Genomic DNA, 17,779 nt, shown 5'->3' on the forward strand with positions numbered 1-17,779 from the left:
AAATTAAAATATTCCGTAAAAAAATCTGACAATTTAGTTCAGAAAATATGTAATTTAGAATAAACATATTTAAATGTTTTATATCTTAATCTTTATAGGGCAATACCTGCCATAGATATTTCATTAAAAGATATATTGGAATATAAATAATCGTATAAAAAATAAGAGTGAACTACAGAAAATTTTTAACATGAACATACATAGAACTTCTTACACTAAATTATAATATTTCAAACGTTCACTTCTTTGAAAAATTCTTTGTAAGCAGTTAAATTTAAAAATTACTTTGAGCAAAATAAAAAATGAATCATATCAGTAGCTGTATAGTAATTCTAAACTCTCGACAACTAACCATTAAGCATTGTGTATAGTACAATATTCTGCCACAATGGAATAGTTCGCATAAATATCATTTGTAATTTTTTGAGGGGAAAAAAGGGAAAAGATACAGATTCGATTGAACAGAAAGATTATTAAAAGTGGAGAATCGAAAATTGAATTAGTTTTGTTTGGTGAATTTTAACCATTTGCATTTTGCGCAAATATGCATTGAATTTTTACTCATAAATTTAGGAGGTTTTTCTTTTAGGTCACAAGAAATTTATTTGCTGAAAGATCAGAAAGTGCAAACAGGGTTGACAAAGATGTTATAACAATCAGTTTGATTGATTCAAATCTTACAAGCAGCATATTTTATAATGTCACTCAATTGTTAAACTACTATGAAGAAATTTAATACATGAATGTGATTGATGATTTCTTAACACTTCTGGGCCTTGGATTTCCGGATCAATAATTCCATGCACAGGTGATTTTATATAGATATAGAAAATAGTTTCCTGCTGTACATTGTTCTTCAGTTCCATTAAAACTGATGCTCATACAATAAATGTATGTTTTACTCCTTAAACTATTTATACATAAAATAAGTTAAAAAGTATCTTACAGGAATGGCAAAATTTAAGATACTATTATTTTTTTAGAAAATAACCTTTAACTGTCAATAATATTAATTTTAAAGCATTAACACATCGAAACATTTTGAAGTTAAGAAAAATGTCCAAAAATCTGTAGAAATTTTTTTTTCTGAGAGATTTAAATTATAACTTAACAGATGGGAGTAATAAATACAAGATGCAACTATTTTTTAAAGTATTAATAAAATACATATTTTGTAAAATACTTTCAGTAATTACTTAACTGAAAAGTTCTAACATATAATTTTAACAATGCAAATAATTATAACAACCTCGTAAAATAAAAATTATAACAAGATTAACTTAATATTTTATCTGATCTTTCTTTTCTTGATGTAATAATCAAGAAAAAGAGTTCATCGTCTGAAACTAGTTATTTTATCATGATTATGTAAAGTCTTTGAAAATTATTTTGCATTTTGCTAATGTATATTGTACTTAAAAGGTGCTTATTTTTTTGTTGAATGATTTTTCTACGCACCCTGATCTGTTAGCAGGTTTTGCATTTTGATTACACCAACGACAGAACAGGATCTAAAGAAACTAAGAGATCAAAGAACTGATTTAAATAAAAACTTTTACTTAAATTATATTGTTTAATCAACTTCTCGTGATTCAAGAAAAATGTATTAAAAGGCTCTCAATCGGTTTAAAAATGTTGGTCTTAACTGATATATTTAGTAGTCATTTACAGGTATGATGATTTAATAATCTCTACTGGCTTCTTTATTTCGCTCTGCTTCATTAAGTTTAGTTTTGATTACGGTAACTAAACGAAATTGATATTTTTCTCCCCATAATATTATTTTCTAGTAACCGTAAACATATATTAATTGTGCTTAATTTCAGAAAAAATTCCTTCGAAAGAATACATTTTGAACAGTAATTTCAGATAAATACTGAAAATTTTGAAGTTTCTACATTTTTTATATAGGTCCTTTACTATTATTTTTTAAACAATCATTTACTTAAAATCTGCTTTGAATTGTGTTTTTTTTTATTATCAGTTAAATTATCGAATTCAAAGGTAAATTCGTAAAGGTTTTTGGGTCTTAATATTTTAAAATGTTTTAACTTGTTTCTCACTGAAAACCTTTTATTAAATATTGAGCAAAATGTTATTTGCATGCGTGTAAAAAGAAACGATTCTTTAAAGATAGTATAATGCAATCATAATAAAATAGCATAGAATGTAGGACCAATTTATGAGCCTTTACTTTTTTCTACTAAAAAAGCTTAATATTTCATCTTTTTTTACTCCCCTTAAAAAACCACAAGATATAGATAATAACTACTGATTTATTCGAAACAAAAAATATTTACTTTGGGTTTTTATTAGTGGAATAATGAATGTTCCATAAAAACATCCAAGTGTTAAAAAAAAGTAAACTTAATTATTTAGCAAAGCTACTACATAAAAAAAATTGCTATACATTTTTAATTTCGCCAAGAAAAAGAAGTAAAACTTATAAAAATATTCATGAACTCAACAATTCAACTTATTTTGTATTTCAAATGTTTGTGATTTATATCAAGTAAAACAAAAAAATTTCAAATATTAGATATGCTTACCAACAAAAAAATAGGTACTTTATAAATTTGTTTTGTTTAAAGCAATTTGTTAAGTGATTTTACTTCTTAAATTAGGTTAAAATTATGCAAGGTTGTACTAAAAGTAATATTAATAAGAGGCCGTCAGCAAAGATGCAAAGAATTGAGAAGATTAATTTCGAGGGAGAAGTAACAAGTACCACATCACGCATTTTAGTTTAAATATATTCTAGTAATTTAAAATGTTTTATTTTAACTTGCATCCTTAAAAAATATAAAGTTCTATTTCCCTCTTATATAAGGGCGAGTCGGGTAGCCCCACCCAGCGGGTACCCCCACCCACTGTCAATTTCATATGTATAGAATATTTTTTCAAGTCAATGGGCCATCGGACATTAATTGTTATATTAAAAACAGATTATTTTCAAAGTTTCAAGTATTTATGCAGCTGTTAACATGGTAAACAATAGTTTTGAAAAAATATTGAATACAGTAGTCATGATATTAAGAAAAATTGGTTGAATGTTCGATTCAACTTCATTTTAATACTTAAAAAAAAAATAATTTTTTCTATACATACGGCATTAAAGTATGTAGTCTTAAGTTTAATTTGCACAAAGAAAGAAGTTTATATGTGAAAAATTGTTCAAGTAATTACAAATTTACAAAAAAAATGGATTTCGGGTAGCCCCGCTCGCATGAATGCCGGGTATCACCGCCCAATTTTATTTCGTCGATAAATGTATGATTGCAAAGATTATTTTATTGCTTCAAATTTGAATGTAATATGCATTTTTAACAACAAATATAGTTGTTATTAAATGATTGTTATTAAATGATAGAATTCACTAAAAGTATATAAATATGTAATAAATAAAATAATTTTGTGATAAAAATGATAAGCGGGGTTTATTTATTGTCAATACATTAGTTATTTTCATTTACACCTGAAAAAACAGTCAAGAAACATAATTTTTGTAACTAGGCGGGGCTACCCAACACATTTTGAAAATAACTGAAAAACATGTTTCTTTAAATTTCTATTTTTTTAGGCTAAACTATTCTTTTTTTGGTTTATTCTCTTTGCATTATTTAATTAGATGATAAAACAATAGAAACATACAAAAATATTGATCATTACTCAATATTATTCAAAAATATAAGCAATACTCCTTAAGTGGGCGGGGCCAGGGACCGATCAAGACAAATTCAGGCCCAAGGCCCACCAAATTTTCTGGGCCCCTTACAAAATATTTTGAAATTAAATTACTAAAGAGTAGTCCTAATAATGAAAAAGAATCCATTAAACTGCATGACTCAATAGAAACATTCTAAGAAATTTTAAAAGCAGACAATTGAAGATTATTTTTCTAAGAAAAAGTTTACGTATCTATAAATTAAAGCAAAATATAAAAACAATACAATGTTATATCAGAATAAAAAACAGTTTGATGATCACAAACAATTGAAATCAGTGATTTTTGCTAAAAGTCACTGATTAGCTGAATTATTTTTAATTTAGTACTTAAATCAAGACAAAGCTAGCTCACCTTTAATTAGCGATTTTACTAATTTTTGAGGCCCCTCAGAAATTGGGGGCCCTAGGCCCATGCCTATTGGGCCTAGGCTATAATCAGGCACTGGGCGGGGCTACCCGACTCTCCCCTAAATATTTTATTTACTAGTTTTTAATTGCGCTTTTTCTTGTAAATATTAATCTCAATTCAAGCAATATTGCACAAATAATTATTTTATGCTTTAATTATATTATAACACTTTATTATTTAAAAGTAAAACGTAATGTGTTCTATAAATAAGTTTCTGTATTTCGGGTATATGTTTATCTAATGTAGTTTTACTTTTGACAATGGTATAGCAAAAAAGAGGTAATCGAAGTTATTGAAAAATATGACTTCAATCATGGACTACAGTTTCATTGCTCATTAAAACAGTAAGACATGGCGAATGTCAAATGCGATTAATTCTTTCGGAATTACTAAAAACTGTCATTGAAAGATTCAGTATAATACTAGTGTACATGGATTTTATCGTTTGAGAGCATAAAAGTGCACTTAGTTTTATTAGTTGTCTAAACCAGTTGTATGTTTAACAAAAAGAACATTTATTCATATAGATCAGAAGAATTAACATAGTTTGTTGCTTAGTTGTTGAACCACTTTCTGTTTTCCATAAACATGTTTGATGTTACGTAAATACATAGTTTAAACCGCTATCAAACTCATTCTATAAGGTAGTAACAAAACATTTATAGAACTCTTAAGCGCCGCAAGTGTTCCTAAAACATACCTTCAGCTGCCTTAAAAGTATTCATTGATGTAGAAATTGAGATGTTTGTAAACGTTTTGAATGTTGCTTAAATTTATAGTTCACTTTCTTTGTTTAAGAGTTCAATCCAGTTTAATTTTCCAACTCTTTATACTCATTTCAAACTTAGCAATTTCAAAATACTATTTCAGTTATTATTTCTCAGTAAATTATCGAATTTTAACTATACCATTTGAGCTGCATCTGACGAAATAATGAGCAATAACACTCGCATATTGCAATGAATGTTGATATTAACTCCCATGCATTTTATGCATATTAAAGATATTCAAAGCTGTACACTAAGCTTCACGTAGCTAGCTATAAGAAGGAATTTAAACTCGAAATGTTATGTTTAGGTTGTAAAATAAAATTTGTCGATATTATGTTAAAGGAAAACATTTAAACATGCAAATTAAAGAATTAGAAAGGTAAAAAGTGTGAATCGAAAGTTTCTACTTCCTTCAAATTTCGCAGATTTCTTTAAGTAAATTAGAAATGTGAATTCTCCCTCCAAAAAATTAGACTTTATTTTGATTACTAAATTGTAATTTTTGCATGGACACAAAATCACAGGAATTTAATTTTGAAGAAATTTTTATCAAAAGTAATTACAAAACGATAGCTCAATGACTTATTGCAATATGCAATTTGAAAGAAAAATTCTTTCAATTTGAGGATAAAACTCAACTCAAACGTATGTTTTCCTGAACATTTTTAAGGTATCTACAATTTCAGAAATTAATCTCTGAAACAGATTCAAACCTGTCAAAATAAAAACTGCAGATGCTTGTTTCGTAGTGAACAATCATTTTAAGATTTTTTGCGTGATTTTTATGCTTTGTCACATTATGAACTGTTCAATACGCTCAAATTTATGTATCAAATTTAAGCCTTTGATAGTTCAAATTAGTATACAATATTGTGATTAAGGAATCTATATTTTGGTTCAACATTGAACCAACTTTTCTGAAAAGTTATCAATTAAAAGAATGATAAATTAAAATTTCACGTGTATTAAATGAAGTTACATGTAACACTAGTTATTAAATTTAATTTTATAATCTTTGGTAAAATTTTGATAGTCTTAAAAGTTGGATATAAGGTAAATGAGCAAAAGTGAATTTAGCATCAACTAAATTTATGAACTACCATATATACTTTCCAAATTTCCTTTGCAATCCTAAAATTTGATGCTAAATAAGGGCTAAGATCCATTGTGCAGTTGGTATTAGGATTAGCAATTTTATTTTTGCGTGGTGTACATAGCAACTAGTGTTTAAAATAGGTTTGTTCATAAGTTTAAAATAAAGAGTAAAAGTAAAATAGTACGGAAGTAAGATTTCTGAATGTTTTAAGAAAAACCATTAAATACACATTAATACATACAAGACTAATTTATTAGTTCCTCATTTTAAATGTACATCAAAACTAAGAGAACGTCAAATTATAACAGAAATAAAACGCTCACAAATTCCAGCATACATTCAGTACAAGTTCTAATATACAGGACTACCAATGCTAAAAAAAATTCTATTGCCAAGCACAGGTCAAACAAAAATTCACATTTGCAAATACTAATTTAGTTATGCATGCAATTTTGAAGAAATTTAGCACTACTACATATAAATGATCATTTAAGAGAAACTTGACTACAGTTCACTAGTTTACAAGAACTAAAATTTAAAGTTCGTTCAAAAACTAGAATTCGGGGAACAGAAACAAAATTCTATTTAAATGAATTTCTTTTCGCACTTTTACTAATTAAACATATTAGATTAGTAAGAATAAATTGCAAGCTTTTTATGCTCATTATTACAAAATGATTTTTATTAAGAGACTAAATTAATTCAGTGAAAAGTGATATTTCGATGGTTTTCCAACTAAAATTTTAAAAAAACTATCACTTAATTTATTAATTTCAATTACTAATTTCATTTTACAAAATTTTCGAGGTTTTAATTATCAATGTTAAACTTTTTAGCCTCATAATTTTGAATCATACCTAAAAGACAAACGTTTCTCAAACTCTGAAAAAGTCTTGGGTGATAACTTTGGAAAACTAGCCGAACTTTTGTTAAGTCTTAATGTTACATTTAGCAAGGATTCAGCATTAAAAAAAACTAGAGTATGAAATGGATAATTGAAACAAAATAAAGTACTGAAAGAAAAAGATACTTCGTACTAGAAACAATTATTAATTCCATTTGCTATTATAAGCAATTTCCTAAACATTTAATGAAATTATAAAATAAACTTATACAATATAAGTTTACATATATACATATATAAGTTTTCCTCCAGACAGTGATTTACTTTCTATTGCTTTTTTGGTTCAACACAACATTTATAGGTCGTACATTAATAAGCATAAATCCACAGCAAAAAGAACAAACAAGATGTTGAAAATACAAATTAAACATTGACTGAAGGTTAGAATTTGAGTTAGAAACTTATTTACTTTGGATTATGCAACTTAATTCTTTATCTCTATTGAATATCCACATTTTTGTTCTTTTATTTTCCTCTATAGCAGGAAAGAACATTAAAAGAAATTTATAAATTTCAGACTGTTTAAAAAAAAAGAAAAAAAGAATTGAAACAACATATGTAAAATCAATGATCTGAATCTGATAAATTTACTTCATTTTGTTTTTAAAAATTCCTTTCTTATTTAAAAAGGTAAATTACAGGATCCTCATTTAAAGTAAATAAAAGGATCGTTCAAGATTTTTTTTTAAATGTTAGATTTAGAATATATTTTATTCCACAATTGAGATAAAAACTTTCCCGCAATTCTAGCTCTTAAGGCTCAGTTTTAATAAAAGTTAATTGAAAGCTCGCATTTAAAGTGACAGTTTGATTTGACAGTTTTGTTTTGAGAAACACCATTAAATACACATCAATACTTACAAGACTAATTTATTGCTTCCTCATTTTAAAAATGCACATCAAAACTGAGAAAAATTGGCACAAATTATAACATCGAAATAAACAGTTCACAAATTCCGTCATACGTATAGTACAAGTTCTAATATACAAGACTACCAATGAAAAAAATTTCTATTGCCAAAAAGAGTTCAAAACGAAAATTCACATGTAAATGTTAAATTTAGTTATGCATGCAATTTTGATTAAATTTAGCACTACATATAAATGATGATTTAAGAGAAAACTTTACAAGAACTAAAATTTAAAGTTCGTTCAAAAACCAGAATTAGGGAAACAGAAAAAAAAGTTCTATTTAATTTGTTTTCCTACTTTTTCGAATTAAACATTAGTAAAATTAAATTGCAAGCTTTCCATGCATTAAAACAAAAAAATTTTTGACTAAATTTACTCATTTAATTCAGTGAAAAGTGATATTTCGCTTACTTTCCAACTAAAATTTAAAATAAACTCACTTCTTAATTTATTAATTTCATTTTATAAAATTTTCGGGGTTTTAATTATCAATGTTAAACTTTGTAGCTTCGTAATTTGAAATCATACCCGAAAGACAAACGTTTATCAAGCACTGAAATAGTCTTAAGTGATAACTAACCGAACTTTTGAAGAACTAACCGAATTTTTGTTAAGTTTTAACGTTACAGTAAAGTGATCCGAATATGCAAATAGACAAAAAAGCAACGAAAATCTCCAATAGGTAGCCTGAGAAGGGGATTCAAGCCCATGATCCCTTTTATCACCGAGTTTATTTTACGTTAAAACTGGAGTCTGGGAGAGCCGCAAGCCTAATTCAAATCGACCAGGTCATCTCTAGGATTTGAATTAGAGTCACCTAAATAAGAGGCAAGCGCTCTATCCCTTGAACATTTGTTTTCATACTTCTACGAAATATGAAAACACGGCACGAAGCCGAATTGTCCAGAAACAGACATTTGAATAAGTGAATTGTGAAGTTCGGAAACGGCTGAAAGAGTGTGAAACACAAAGCAAAAGCGATAGCGGCCGTCTACCACTTCCACTTCATGCATCACATTCTCCCAGTCAATTCAAAACTTCTGGTCATTACTTGCAAGATCCTGTTTTATATTGTCCTACCACAGCACGAAGCCGAATTGTCCAAAAACAGAAATTTGAATAAGTGAATCGTGAAGTTCCGAAACGGCTGAAAGAGTGTGAAACACAAAGCAAAAGCGATAGCGGCCGTCTACCACTTCCACTTCATGCATCACATTCTCCCAGTCACTTCAAAACTTCTGATCGTTACTTGCAAGTTCCAGTTTTATATTGTCCTATGTTGCATTAATTCAGCAATTCTCATTTCGGTATGACATTCACTAAATTTAGGCTTTCTTTCAAGGGAAGAAAAGTTGCTTTCAGTATTAAAAATTTAGGATCTGATAACAGTTTGGCTAACCATTGGAGTTTTTCGCCGTTTCCTTTCCATCTAATGCAAATGCTGCGCACTAAAAAAACTATTAAGGGACCGTTATTCGATTTTCTGTAACAGAAACGAGATTGACATGGAAGATTTACTCATCGAACAGGGATTAAATAAGTCAAATTCGCCAAAGAAAGGAATAGCTTGACCCAGAGATTATCGTATTTTATAGAAATAACGGAGAATCGCGTGTCCATTTTTAGGACGGGAAAACCGAAACGCATGGTAATTTAAGAGTTACGAAACGACAATTAATTTCCACTAACAGTTAAAACAACCCATCTTTCCTTAACTAATCGCAGTAATAGTTAATGACTTTTTCTGAAACTTCTTGTTAAGTAACGCAAAAAATTTTTAATTACTATTTTAGAGACAATCTCTGGGATATAAAGCAGATTTATAGGATTAAATTTTATTGACGTTTATCGGGACTATTTAGAAATAGAAGCTAATTTAAATGTAGAAAATTCGTTATTTTCGAGGAAAAAAAAATTTATAAAGTCCCTTTAAATTTTAGTTCTTTAGTTTAACATTTAGAAAGGATTCAGCATTTGAAAAACTAATAGATGAAATGGATAATTTAAACAAAATTAAGTTCTCGCTACTGAAAGAAAAGATTCTTCGTACTGGAAAACAAGCATTTCAAACCATTGAAAATATTAAGAAATTTCCACAACATTCAAAGAAAGTACAAAATAAACTTTAATACAAATTATGGTCTTCCTCCAGACAGTAATCTACACATTTTAAACAGAATTTTTGACTACACAACATTTATAGGTCGCACATTAACAAGCATAAATTCTTAACTAAATGGGAAAAAAACAAAGATGTTGAAAATAGAAATTGAACATTGACTGAAAGTTCTAATTTGAGTTGGAAACAGATTACTTTGTATTATACAATATAATTCCTTATCTCTTGACAATACCCAATTTTCGTTCTATTATCTTTCTTTATAGCAATGAAAGAACATTAATATAAATTTATAAATTACAGAATGTTTAAAAAAGTTAAATTTTGAAAAATTACAATTACGCTGAATCCTTCTGATAAAATTCATACCTTTTCTTTTAAAAAAGTATTTTAAAGCAAATCAGTAGAAACTACTAATACACTATAATCTGTTACACATTCAATATGTAAAGTGTCTCAGTTGGAGATTTGAAACGATATGCAAAACCAATGACTGAAAATCTGATAATTGAACTTCATAATTTTGCTTCTTTAAAAAAAAAAATTCCTTTCTTATTTAATGCAAACTAAATTACATTAATACGTCAAAAACCCATTGAAATTAAAATTGGAGATTAGATTTTAAATGTGAAATTTAGATAACTTCTACTCTTATTTAATGCCGCAAACTGAACGAAAACTTTATCGTAATTCCTGCTTTTTCAAGGCTCTGTTTAAGTAAAAGTTAATTGAAAGCTCGTATTTAAAATAACAGTTTATACTTTGACAGTGAAGCTTCTGTTCTGCGGAAAATAGTCAGCACACTTCCCACACTAGTTTCTGAAAAAACACTGCTTTTCATGCAAAATCAGTGCATGCTCATGTTTGATTTAAAATAAAATTTTATTCATTCTACTTAAAATTTTTATAGCAGTACCCAAATACTTATACTTAGCAACCTTTTCTTGAGATCCCGTCACTTTAGCAGAAACTTCAAATGTGAATTAAAAAGAAATTAAAAAACTTATTTAAACCTCGCTCTCAGAAATATGTAAAGGAGAATCCTACATAAATATTGTTCTGTGAAACTGGCTTTCGTTCTTTAACAAAGGCTTATTCCGGATTTTTAGAAATCCTGAAAATTCTACCGATACATTTCTGGAGATAAAAATTTCGTATTTTTACTAATCTTTGTGAAGACAATGATTGCTGGTTTTTAGGAGAAAAAAGTCATAATTAATTTTAGAATTAAACTGAAGTTATGGATTCTTAAGATTGAAATTATGAAAAGCGGGCGTCTAAAATTAAGTTCCTTGATGGAAGTAAATTTCTGATCAAAGACAGGGTCTTAACTACTTTAGTTACTTTTTTCAGCTAATTTTGCATTTTCTTGCTTTAAATTTTGTGCTTAAGATCGTGCTTACAAGTTTAAAACATAAAATTCCTAGATTAATATTTTAGTACTACAGAGTTAATTCAAAAATTCTAGACCCTTTGATATTATTTAACTTTATATTATGGTTGTACGTGTTTCATTATTCCTAAATTTTTCTGAATTTCGTATGACCAACGACGTAGAAATGTTTGATATTGAAAATCATATCTACAACAAGTCTTTGTTGAGAAAAAATAAAAGATCAAGAAATTTGAACTTTAAAGGAACAATTTATGAATAACATATCTACTACGACCACAGTGACTAGAATTCCACTTTTTATTTTTCTCAACAAAAAAGCAATCTGAACATATTGAGGCAAATAAGAAATTCAAGTAAATGCTGTTTCAAGGTATGAAGTTAATCTACCAGTAAAATAAATTAGATAATTCAGTATCTTTAAATAAAAATCTAAAATTACAGAATAATTTAACATTCTTACAAATTAAAACTGGTTCAAAATTTGAGATTATCCAGCACCATTTATAAAGGCTAGTGATCTAATTTTTACCTAAGCATTTTTAAATAATCAATATTTTAGTCATTTCTAAAAATATTTACTTTAAACTAGATATTGTAACTATATAGTTTGGAAATAAACAGATAATCTAATTCACAATCTTCAGAATTTACAAATGTCAGCAATTTTTATGATTAATTTTCTTTATAATAAGAAATCCGTATTCCAATCCTACGTTAAATATTCCACGCAAATCAAATCTTATTTTGCTTCTGAAATAAGTTAGTGTTAGCTTTCTGTTGGGATAAGTTAGAGTTACTTGTTAGTAATTTACTCAGAGCGAAACAAGATTTGAATCTCTTCTGAAGAATTCAGAAGCCACTTAATAAGAATTTCAATTTTTATAAAGATTTCCCCCTATTAAATACTTTTAACTGAAACGTAAGGGACGTAAAAATTAAACTTTTCGTAGATAAACTGAATATATTTAGAAACTTAAAAAAATCCAACTAAACATTACTGAATCTTGTTAAGATATTTAAATAAAGCGCAATTTTATTTCATCTTTTTCAGTCTTCACTTCATACTTTCCCTTATTTGCCAATATTTTCTTTCGCCACCAAAAGATTTAAAGTTAAACGAAAATATTAAAAATTTATTTACTAACTTAAAACAATTATCCACTTGCAAAGCTTTTCAGGTTCTATTAAATCTTTGAAAACTCTAAAATGAGAGCAAATAAATTTTTAATATGCGTGGAGCTGGAAAAAAAAAGCAAAAACTCCAAGTCACTGTGGTGCTTAGAATAAGGGTAAATCCTGATAATTCTTTAAACTTTTTTAGACAGAAAAAATAGAATTTTGATTTAAAAATGATCTAGAATATTCTTAAACACACTTTATTAGCCCTTTCCGAAGCTACGAATTTAGATTGAAAACTTTAGTGGTGCAGAACATTAGAAAGTTCGTCCTTAGACATTACATTGAAAGTAAAGATACTGTAGCTCTTAGTTATTTAATCAGTGGTTGCAAAAAATCCGTGCGTTTAGTTTTACATTTCTAGTGTTTTGTTAAGTATGTCGAATTAGTAATCGTTTTTATTAAGCTTCTTCCGATGTTTACTTGCGCCCTATATCTATTTTTTGAAGCTGATTACAAGCAAAACATTTTGCTATATCTTAATAAAAAAAAAAGTAAACTAGTTACTAAATAAATATGTTAGATTATTGAAATTACATAAACACTTTATAAAATATAAAAAAGTTCTCATTGAAAAATTTATCAAGTGCATTTAAGATCTTTTAAGGATGAATAACCTTTTTAGATTTAGAAGTGAGTCGTATTGAGCAGTGAGTCGCCAAAAAGTCACCGGTGTTTTACGCTGTATTTTATAACTATAAATTATTAAAGAGTTAAATACGTTTTTCACTTGTTTTGGCCTAAATGCAAAATGAAAAAGTGCAAATTGGTTTAATGGTTTAATTCTGTGTCGAAGAGTTGAAAAAGGAGGGGTCTGTTAAAACTAAAATTACTTCGGCGAATCTAAGAAATTTACCACTGCCAACTATTTGGGAAGTCGCAGAAACAAGGAAAACATATGAAGATAATGTTTGAGATTTCCAGATTACAGTAGATTTCTAATCTAAATGATAGAATGTTTCTGCTCTGTTTAAATTATAAACATCTAAATGTTTTAGATCATTTTTAATTTTGGAAATATTAAATAGCCATTATGTAATTTTATAAATGTTAATACTTTATATTAGATTGCCGATTACACAATATAGATTACAAAAAGTGGTTTCTAGTCCTTGGAAAATTTGAATTTTGTTATCCCTTACGGTGAACGTATTTATATATTGTATTTCTCTATCATTTTACTGTTTAACAGTAAGTTTATCTAGTTTTTAAATTTAATATTGTTCTATTTTTACAATTTAAGTTTTATCCCTTTAGTTTTTTTTCCACTACTTATAACCATTATATTTTACTATTGAATCACAATTTTTAAACTTACTATTCTAATATAGTAAATTTCCGTTTAATGCAGCAATTTATTTATCTGTATCCACATTTAAAATAAAGAGAAACAATGCCATATTGAGTTGGAATTTTGGATTTAAGTTAGAGAACCAGTAAATCTAAATTCACTTTTCTTAAAAATTTAATTTTTAGAAATTATTTTTACCCAACCTGCATGTTTAAATGCAAAAACATTAAGATTTTTATCTTTCCCGTTTCAAGCTTTTAAAAAAATTTAGATTTGTATTTTTAAAGAAATTAAAATGTAAGATTTGCAATTTTTTTAAACTTTTATTTAAATTTATAAATTTCTTTGCTTATTCAACTGTCTATGAAGACTGAAATGTTTTAACGTTGAAATTAACATAGATTACAGTTTCAATGCGCCAATTCATCTTACTATACCTTCCAGCATTTATCGTAGAATTAACTAAATAAAGACTTGGACTTCTATTTGTTTCTTATATTAGTGGTTCAACTTATGATTTTCAGTCAAACTATTTGCAAATTAAAGATTTCATTTCTGAAAATTATTTAAAATTTTTTTGAAAAGGTAGATTTAAAATTTCAAAAAGTTACAATTATTTTAAGAGATTTTAACATTAGAATAGATACGACTTAATTTACAGGAATGCATAGGTTTAACAAATTTTTTAACTGTCAGTTATTTGACTTCCTTTTCATTTCTTAACTAGTTCTGAACTGATAAAAGGGCAGAAGCATACTGATATGTAGATCAAAACAGGAAACAATTAGTTCGAGTAACATATTTGCCTCCGTACTTTATACTGTACAAAAAACATCAACTGAAATAGTATATTTTGAATAAATATTTTGAAACAGTTGTCAATTCTCTAAAACAATGTTTTGTAAAAATGCATCAATACAGCTGCGAAATAATTTTTAAGTTCGAAGAAAAATGTAAACTAACTTATTGTAGGGTGTGGCAAAACTTTATTGCAAGTAGACTTCCATGAACTATTGCTCTGTTGTCGTTGCTCTGTCTATCGACGGGAATTTAGATAGACAGACTTCTGGTGATTCTGATAGAAGAACTAAAGACTGCACTCTGGACGAAAACGGTAGTGAAGCTGTAAGAAAAGGACATTCATTAGTCACGAAGAAAAACTTAATTCATGTATAGTTTAAAAATCTTAATTTGAAAAACTTGCTTAAAATTTATCACTATTCCATCGATTAAGCTTAAATTTTGTATTTTAAAGTTTGAGTTTAAAATAAAAATAAAAAAATTTGTTTTTTACCGAATTTTTCAACCACTAACATATTCAAAGCTATTCGTTATATAAGATTATCTTTTGATACACTAGTTTTCAAAACTATTATGCACAAAAAGTTTTCAATTAACTTTACCTATGGTAATGTGCCGAAAAGAAAACAAATCTTTTAAAGGATTTTTGAGATTGAGTACCACCCAAATTTCGATCACAAATCTACAAGAAGGTATATTCTAGGAGCATAAGTTTGTGTTTAATGTCGCTACCTAATTGTTTAATTATCGTAATTGATTCTTACGAAGATCACTGTACAAAGTATAATAAGCACGTGTGTAATTATAAGTATATAGCTTTTATAAGCACATTATAATTTAATAAGCACATAGTTTTTATTGAAATAGTTAAAAAAAAAAGACACCATTTTTTAATTTTTGCTTGTTTGCTCTAAGTTTAATTTTTCGAGTGAAAATCTCATTTCTAAGGAAAACCTGTTCGTTCTAGAAAAACCGAAAAAGTCAGTGCTAGATCCAAGAAACAACTTAGTTTAAAAAACTCAAAGAATAGCCACGTCGAGTATTACATTCTTGCAGTATTTTTGAAATATGTCTTATTAAGAAACTCCTTTAAGCGTACAAGCGTTGTGCATGAAGGCTATACTTTTTATTTAAATCTGTCTATTTTATTTTCTTTCTACTCAATTTTTAACGATATTTTGAATAAAAAATATCACAATTCGCTTTTTTGGCAGAGTTTCTGATGTGTTTATAAATTCAGGATTCAATGCAAGACGACAACATTAAAGCAATATAAGTTGAACTCAAAAATACAATTGTGAAACAAAATGGCGGCTGAAATAAGGCGAGCAAAAGTAAAAAAATAATACAGCACGTTTAAATAATATAACAATGAAAATATAATAGTTTTCGTAATTTTATATTATAAATGAAAAGCAAAGTTTTATTTCCGAAGTAATTACAAAATAAATCACATTAGAAAATAATGCAAAAACCTGAAGAAAAAAAAACACAACTTTTGTTTTTCGGTATATTTAGTCCACCTTTGCAATACGGGCAAAATGGGGCATATTTTTTCGAAAGAAACATCAATGACGACAACAACAAAAAATTTAGCTAATTACCTCGTGGAACTTTTTGGAACTAAGTTTCGAAAATCATTCAAACATTGTAAAATGTCAAATGATAAGATATAAACTATAAGTTTGTCAAGAGTATTAACTTATCCAACAAATTGAAAAATTGTATTATAATTTAACACTAACTAATTACTCTGATAAAAGTGTAACAGTAAGGTAAAATTCCTATATATATATTTATGAAATAAAAATTAAAAAGTTACATTTAAAACAATTTTTGTTAACATATTTTTCAATAAATTGTACTCTCGTCGGTCCAAAAAGTAAATCATAATCTTTGGAATGATTATGAATACTTAATTTGGGATATATTAAAACTGCCTACGCATATTCTGGTTGAAAAATAATTTTTTTCTTTTGGCCAAAGATCATAATCTTCTGGCCCACAGTGCAACGTAGAGCTTTATCGTCTATTCAGCTATTTCAAAGTTGCCTGTTAGTAAAACGGCCTCAGTGAGAAAAATAAATGAGGACAACAAGTCAGTAAATTATTTAAATTATCATTTAAACAAAAATGCGAAAAGTTTTTTTGAAAATAATTAATTGAATATATCACTTACCGGAAGAGGATGCTGTTGAAATACACTTTCGCACTGGCAAATTTAATAATTCATCTGCGATCTGGAAGATTCTACGGAATATTCGATTAAAGATAAATATTTTTTCGATTTAAGATAAACTGTCAGATATCTTTTCATTTTTGAAAGTACATAAAGTTCGATCAAAACCACTCATCTAAAATATACGCACACCATATACATTGAATATATATGTAAGAAAAAAGCGTCAAAATTATCGTATATAACTACAACCATTTGCTAGAAAAAATAACAATTTCGATGGAAAAACTCCAGACAGTCACAACCTGGTCGCAAAATCTTAGGACAGAGGAACAAACTCTCGACTTCGGACATATATATACTCCATAAAAATGCCGATAACGATTATTTTAGACAAAAATTTAAATTTGAAAAGGGGCCTTCCTAGCCGAGTGGTATCACCCGCAATAGGCTGTGCGAATCGTGAAGATTTCAGGTTCGTAACCCTGAATGTCTTCTTCGTGATGTGCTCCAAGCATCACAGGTTGCGATCAGTGTTCGGGTGGGTGACCACTTGGATCAGACTGTGTAGGGACAGAGGGTGTGCGGTATTGGTCCTCGTTAAACTGTTCTACCGTAAAGTACTCGACTTTGCGTGCATGTCATCGGGCTACCGAAGAGGGAATGCCATCCCCTCTACCAAGGATCAAAATTGTGATTGCATGTCTTAGGATCATTCTCAAGGATGTTTCCCAGACCGTCACCAATAGGCTATTGTGCAACTCTAGTGTGACGTAAATGAACTACAACATCGTGATGTCTTTCACTAAACTTTTCTATCTGTCCTTCTACTTGATAAAGGTTCAATAGCCTAAATTGAGCACTCAAGTCTTCAAATGTATGTAATTTCAGCAACACCGAAATGACCGAGATTTCTAAAAGGTTAGTTTCCCGAAATTGCAGCAAGGAGAATTGTTGTATTCATTGTTCTGCAGCAGAAGTATTAATAGTTACAAATAAT

General features: G+C 27.9%; 1 long non-coding RNA gene across 1 annotated transcript; it reads right to left on the reverse strand.

The window, feature by feature from the left end:
• Nucleotides 1-6,235: 6,235 nt before the first annotated feature.
• On the reverse strand, nt 6,236-17,442 carry LOC122272446 (uncharacterized). The gene is made up of 2 exons (XR_015431137.1): nt 16,780-17,442; nt 6,236-14,922 (listed from the first exon to the last, which is right to left on the reverse strand). It is a non-coding gene; the product is annotated as an uncharacterized LOC122272446 (long non-coding RNA).
• Nucleotides 17,443-17,779: the final 337 nt, after the last annotated feature.

Source organism: Parasteatoda tepidariorum, unplaced genomic scaffold (assembly GCF_982258835.1).
Source record: "Parasteatoda tepidariorum strain Cologne lab strain unplaced genomic scaffold, Ptep-v5.0 scaffold_34, whole genome shotgun sequence".
Classification (NCBI taxonomy): Eukaryota; Metazoa; Arthropoda; class Arachnida; order Araneae; family Theridiidae; genus Parasteatoda; species Parasteatoda tepidariorum.